The 6,947-nt window shown below is 39.6% G+C and overlaps 1 protein-coding gene across 2 annotated transcripts in view; it reads right to left on the bottom strand.

Moving 5' to 3' along the window:
- LOC126992192 (PH domain-containing protein DDB_G0287875-like) overlaps positions 1 to 5,367 on the bottom strand; it is a 50,030-nt gene extending 44,663 nt beyond the window's left edge. For both annotated transcript variants that reach the window (XM_050850852.1, XM_050850853.1), the window contains exon 1: positions 4,473 to 5,367. The gene's annotated coding sequence lies outside the window, so the exon portion shown is untranslated. The remainder of the gene's footprint in view (positions 1 to 4,472) is intronic.
- Between the last annotated feature and the right edge of the window lie 1,580 nt (positions 5,368 to 6,947).

The raw sequence follows: 6,947 nt of genomic DNA, 5'->3' as shown, positions 1-6,947 counted from the left end.
AAAATAAAGTAACATACGGTAAAAAATGTACTTGAGGAAAAATATAGTGCAGGTAAGATAGAAAAGTAAGGAAAAGTAAAAAAAATATAGGAAAGTAGTGCAGGAAAAGTAAAAATGAACTGAATAAGAACAGTGACGAATAAAGTAAATAAAAAAATAATAAAGTAATATAAAAGTGAGGAAGAGTAAAAAGATATAGGAAAGTAGTTCAGGAAAATTAAAAATAAACAATAAAAACAGTGACGAATGAAGTAAATAAAAAAAGATACAATAAAGCCGTGCAGGAAAAGTAAGTAAGTAAAGTAAAAAATAAAGCAAATAAAATAAGAAGTGAGAATATAAATGAAAAAAGGTGAGGTAAGTTTAAGGGATATCTGTAAGCCACTTAGAGATGACTTTAATTACTTTTCCTGCAATACTTTAATATACTTTTTTATTACTCCTTACTTTTGTATATTTTTAGTATCAATGACCGTTAATGGAATGCAGCCTTGTGATTTATTTTTACGCTCCTTCCTTTCTTTCCATATTTTTTTTTTATATATTTTTATCTATTATCCATCTCTCCTCTCCTTCCTTTTTCTTAGTCTATTTTTTTTTATCATTTTACTTCTTCATCTCGGCATTTCTTCTATATTTCTCTTATATGCCTCGTAACTAAACGAAGATATTATTATTGTTATTATTATTATTATTATTATTATTATTATTATTATTATTATTATTATTATTATTATTATTATTATTATTATTATTATTATTATCACCATTATTAATTTTCTTGCATCATTCTTCCTCCAGGTAAGAAACCCGAACACACACAAACGCATGCGACAAAACTAAGAGTGGAGAAAGGACGTGTAAGTAATATATTTCTAAATTCATTGTTGTTGTCTTTTTCACTCTTTCTCCTGCTGCATAGTCTTCACTTCTACTGCCAATGGCTTTTGATTTTCTCTTGCTTTTGTGTGGTGTAACTCTTCAATAATTCCTATGTTTTGTCGTGGATGTGTAGCCCTTTGTCTATGTACTCATATGTCCCAAATACGCGTGCCAGCAGGCGGCTTGCTTGTAGCTCCAGCACCGTCACCTGGGTAGCAAATCTCACCCTCAAGTAGCCGGCATGTTTAGTCTTCACACATTTAGGGCCAGTTCTACAGTCCAGTACAGCAAGTTTGTAAGCTGCCCAACCAAACACAAAATACGACGAAAATTCCTTGTGTAGTGTTTGGCTTTGCTATAAAAAGGAGGAAATTTTAGGAAACTCTGCAGGAAAGCTCATTAGTATCTGGTATTGAGAAGAAATAACGAACCATTTTTCCATTGTGGAGAAGACAGTCTGGTTGGGGCGCTTACAATGACCCTGTGTTGGACTGTCGAACTGGCCCTTAGCCCACACCTTAGCGTGGCGGCACTCATTAGGATCCTGTGTCTTTCCTTTGAGGCACCCTTTACCGTGGCTGCGATGTCTTTAAACATGGTGAATGATTTCCCGGCTTTCATAGTCCAAATGCATGCTTATGTGGTTCTTCGTTTCTTCCTTTTCCCCTTTCGATGAAACACCGCGAGCCTTCACCATCCGGGCACGAGTTATGTTGTTGCTCTTTCGTGGAGGTGACGTGAGAGTTGTGGCCCCCAGCTTTACGCAAACTTTGGACTGAGGCTGTGCCGAGGGTGCAGGAGCTGCTCTAGTCATTGGTGTGTGATCACTTCATTGAATTCGCTGGAACAATGTGATAAACTGAATCGTGTGTCCCACAATAAGGTACGTGTGACACGCCCACGAGCGAGGTATTAATATACCACCCGGGAGGGCATTTAAATTTACGCCAGAGAAAAAAAGGTGTCATTCAAAACCTTAATGACATACGGTGTTTCCAATGTGTTTAACTCAATTTCAATAGGATAAAAAAAATCGTGATATTATGCGCCAGACTCTGGCTTTACTTAAACTCCAGGTAGAAAAAACAAGTGATATTAAAACACACAGGTGATAGATATATCGCACAGGTAATATGAGAAAGGTGAAAGAGTGACAGGTTACTTTTATAGTTTAAACTAGCAAATTACCTTTCCTCGTAGAGTTGTTTATCCAAGTAGAAAATTAAATGAATTTAACTGTTAGTTCCGGAAACATTTTAACATAAGCAATGGATGCAATGTTAGACAACGCCGGGATATTATAAAACAAGAAGTATTAGAAAACAGGCAACATCAGAAAACGTCGGTAATATTATACAGCACGGGTAATATTATAATACAGACAATATTAGCAACGCAGGTTATATTAGAAAACAAGAAATATTAAAAAAAAACTTGTTAGAAAACTCAGGTAATATTGGAAGAGACAGTTAATAATAGAACACAGATGGTAAAGGACAAGAACCTCTGGAATATTTTTAGACCCGCCAATAACTCTTGCTCGAATAAAAGTTTCTCCAGGTAGGAAGAAATGGAACAAAAATAAAATAAAATAAAAATAGACCGACAGAGTGATGGATGAGTGAGCGAAAGGGAGACCGACAGAAAGAGAAGTGGGTGAGTGAATGAGTGAGTTGGTGAATGAGTGAGAGATTGACAGACTGGTGAGTGAGTGAGTGAGTGAGTAAGAGTGACTGACTGAGAAAAAAATAGAACAGGAAAAAGAAGAGACCGACAGATGAGAGAGAGAGAGAGAGAGAGAGAGAGAGAGAGAGAGAGAGAGAGAGGGGGAGAGGGAGGGAGAGGGAGACAAAAAACAGGGGCAAGAAGTGTCTGGTGTCGCGTCTTATTAAGTTTTTTGTCCAAATTAACGAGTTGGTTCATTATTTTTAATGGCCCGTCGTCTTTTGGAATTGACGTTTAACTTATTACAGCATGCGACAGTGACGAGAGAGAGAGAGAGAGAGAGAGAGAGAGAGAGAGAGAGAGAGAGAGAGAGAGAGAGAGAGAGAGAGAGAGAGAGAGAGAGAGAGAGAGAGAGAGAGAGAGAGAGAGAGAGAGAGAGAGAGAGAGAGAGATGCTGATGCCTTGTTACATGCAGGTATTCGCTCCTTAATTAAGTGTGCCTGATTATGGAGGAGGAGGAGGAGGAGGAGGAGGAAGAGGAAGAGGAAGAAGAGGAGAGCAAGAAAAGACTGAGGAAAGGAAAGATGTAAAGGATCAAAAAGGAAGGAAAAAGGAAAAAAGGAAGGGAGGAAAGAAGGAAAAAAGGAAGGAAGGAAGGAAAAAAGGAAGGAAGGAAGGAAGGAAAGAAGGAAGGAAGATAAGATAAAGTAGAGATTAAAAAAAGATAATAAAGATAAGGAACAGATAGAGAAAGGAAACGAAAGAGGAAGATGAATAAAACAAGAGAAAATAAAACAGAAAGAGGAAAGAGCAAGGAGTTGGAAAGAAAAGAGGAGGAGGAAATAATGTGGAAAAAAAGAGGAAGAGTGAAGGAAAATAAGAGGAAGAAGAAGAAAGAGAAAAGAAAAAAGGTAGGGGAAGAATGAAGTAAAAAAGAGGAAGAGGAAGAAAAAGAAAAAAGAGGAAGATAAATAAATTAAAGAAAAGAAAGATAAAGAACGAAGGAAGAAAGAAGAAAGGCGAGAGAAAAGAGGAAGGAATAGGAAAGAAAAGAGGAAGAGGAAATATGTGGAAAGAAAAGAGGAAGAAAGAAGGAAAATAAGAGGAAGAAGAAGAAAGAGAAAAGAGGTAGGGGAAGAATGAAGGAAAAAAGAGGAAGAGAAATAAATAAAAGAAAAGGACGATGAAGAATGAAGGAAGGAAGGAGAAAGGGAAGGGAAAAGAGGAAAAGGAAGAAAACGAAAAGAAAAGGGGAAGCTAAATAAAAAAAAAGATATAGAACGAGGGAACAAAGAAGGAAGGGGAGAGAAAAGAGAAATAGGAAAATAAAAGGAGAGGAATGTCGATGAATTTTGTCTTTCCTTCATTAAGCTAAATGGGTTTTCTGTCATGCAAGAGGAGGAGGAGGAGGAGGAAGAGGAGGAGGAGGAGGAGGAGGAGGAGGAGGAGGAGGAGGAGGAGGAGGAAACGACAAGAGGATGTTAGGATAATGGAGAAGCGTGAGCAAGGAAATATATAAGCAGAGGAGGAGGAGGAGGAAGAGGAAGAGGAAGAAGAAGATAAAGTGGAAGAGGAAGAGGAATAACAATAATAATAATAATAATAATAATAATAATAATAATAATAATAATAACAATAATAATAATAATAACAAAATGATGACGAAGAAGAAGAAGAAGAAGAAGAAGAAGAAGAAGAAGAAGAAGAAGAAAAAGAATGAGAAGAAAAAAAACCAGGAAAGTATATAAAACGAGGAGGTGAAGAAGCAAGAAGAAAAAAAGAAGAAAAAGAAGGAAAAAAAAGAGAAAAAAAATAATAAATAAAAGAAAAAGAAGAAAAAGAAAAAAATATGAAAAAAAAAACGAAGAGGAGGAGGATCTAATTACCCCTTCCCCAGGTGTACATATAATTTCTTTTGCTCTTACCTGTTGATGGGAGGCGGAGGAGGAAGAGGAGGCGCGTGGGCGGGAGGGAGGACAAGACGGAAAGAGGGAAAAGGGACGAAGGGAGGAAAGTGAGGGAGGAAGGGAGGGTGGAGGAAGGAGGGAGATAATAAATACCTTCTCCAGGGAAATCACAAACTAGCGAGAGGAAGGAGGTCGAATCCAATTAAAAGAAAAATAGGACCAAAAAACGCTCGTAATTCTTTGAGGGTTTCCTTTTTGGGGAGTTTTGGGGAAATAAAAAAAATGCCCGAAGGAGCTTTTAAGGATATATGAGTTCTATAGGATGCGTAGTAAGTGAAGGATGCCAAGGAATAACTATTAAGTTTCAGGAATATACCAGAGTCCTTTGGGATGGGTAAGGAGAGAAGGGTGATGGCAAGGTATCCCAGGGATTCGTAAGGAGCGAAGGATATCAAGGATTCACTTTTAATGTTGAGGAACTGTAAAATATATCATACAGTCACTAATGCAAAGGATAACTGAGTCTTATAGAGTGCGTAAGGACTGTAGGATACCAAAGAATCACTCAATAGAAGAAAAAATCAAAGTCCTATAGGATACGTAAGAACTTTAGGATATCAAGGAATCACTCAATGGAACTGGATAATAGAGTCGTATAGGATGTGTGAGGATTATAAGATACTGAGGAACCACAGTATGAAAGGAATGTCAAAGTCCTACAGGATACGTAATGACTGTAGGATACTAAAAATCACTTAATATCAACTGAATATCGAGTCCTACAGGATACTAGCGTAGGATTCCAGTTTATAGGGTCAATAGAGAGGATAGAGAGGGAGGTTCAGTCTGCCCAGAGGCACGCCACTGTGAGAGGAGGAGAGCAAAGGGGCACACGTCCTTCCCCCTTGGCAGCTGGGCACTGACTGGGTTGTTTTGGTACTGGAGGTGATGGTGGTGGTGGTGGTGGTGGTGATTTTGATTTTGGTTTATGATTTATGGTTTGCTCTCTTCCTCTCTCTGATAAAGTATAATAGCAAATGTTTATTCTTCCATCCATTTCTTTTTCCTCCATTCCTTCCTTCTTTTCTTCCATAATGTCTGCCCACCTTCCTTCCTTTTTTTTTTTCCTTCTTTTTTTCCTTACCTGTCTTTCCGTCTGCCTTCTCACCTGTTTTGATTTATAACTGTGTCCCTGTCTCTCCCTTCCTTCTCTCCCTCCATCCCTACCCTCCCTCCTTTCCTCCATCCCTACCCTCCCTCCCTTCCTCCCTTCCTTCGTCCCCTCCTGCCCTCCCTCTCTCCCTTCTCCTATTTTGATTTCTACTTTTTGTCTCCCTCCCTCCCTTCTACCTCCCCTCCCTTCCCTCCAAAATGCATGTCACTCCTCTTACACCGCCCACACACACACACACACACACACACACACACTTTAGGGCTATACTAATGCATCACTTGTCAATGTATGAATGCAGTAACATGTTTTGCCTATCATTTTTTTTTTCTTTTAGTGCATGTAGGAAGGAGGAAGGAAAGGGGGGAGAGAAGGAGGGGGTGGAGGGAGGGAAGGAAAGGAAGATGAGGGAAGGGAAAGGGAGGGGAAGGAAAGGAAGGGGAGGGAAGGGGGAAGAAAAGTGTGGAAGGGGGGGGGGGGGGGGAGGTGAAGGAGGAGCAGGGTCTTGGATTGGTAAAGGAAGGGGGGGAGGAAAATTGAAGGGGATGGAGGAGGTGAAGTGACAAGGAGAGAGATAAAGGAGGAGGAGGAGGAGGAGGAGGAGGAGGAGGAGGGAGAATGTGTGATAGGGTGACGAATGGAGAGAGAGAGAGAGAGAGAGAGAGAGAGAGAGAGAGAGAGAGAGAGAGAGAGAGAGAGAGAGAGAGAGAGAGAGAGAGAGAGAGAGAGAGAGAGAGAGAGAGAGAGAGAGAGAGAGAGAGAAGATACGTAGGAGGACGAAAAGGGACACAGACAGAAATAGATGAAGTGGAGGAGGACGAGGAGGAGGTGGAGTGATATATATGAGCGGAAAGTAAGTGAAACTGTGCTTATGAGATGGAGGAGGAGGAGGAGGAGGAGGAGGAGGAGGAAATGGTGACAAAGCAGCAAAGGAAGGAAAGATAAATATACATGAATTCTTCGAAGAATTTCACCATATTATCGCGAATGATAGTCTCCATTAACTTACAAACAGTCGATGTCAGGCTAATTGATCGATAGTTTCCTGGATGAGACTTGTCCCCCTTTTTGAACATTGGTGTAACATTTGCTAGTTTGCAATCCGACGGAACTTTTCCAGCTGTTAAAGATTTATTGAATAAGATAGAGAACGGTTTACAAATTTGATGTTTGATTTCTTTTAAAATTCAAGGGGTAATTTTGTCTGGACCAGGACCTTTGCTTACTTTAATCTTACAATTGTGCGTAAAATGTCACTCTCTACGATGAGCACGCCATTTAAAATCTTTTCGGTCCTTCTAACTTCCTGCGGTTGAGGAGGA

The sequence above is a fragment of the Eriocheir sinensis genome, unplaced genomic scaffold, assembly GCF_024679095.1.
Source record: "Eriocheir sinensis breed Jianghai 21 unplaced genomic scaffold, ASM2467909v1 Scaffold415, whole genome shotgun sequence".
Taxonomy (NCBI): domain Eukaryota; kingdom Metazoa; phylum Arthropoda; class Malacostraca; order Decapoda; family Varunidae; genus Eriocheir; species Eriocheir sinensis.
This window is presented reverse-complemented; position numbering and strand designations above follow the sequence as displayed.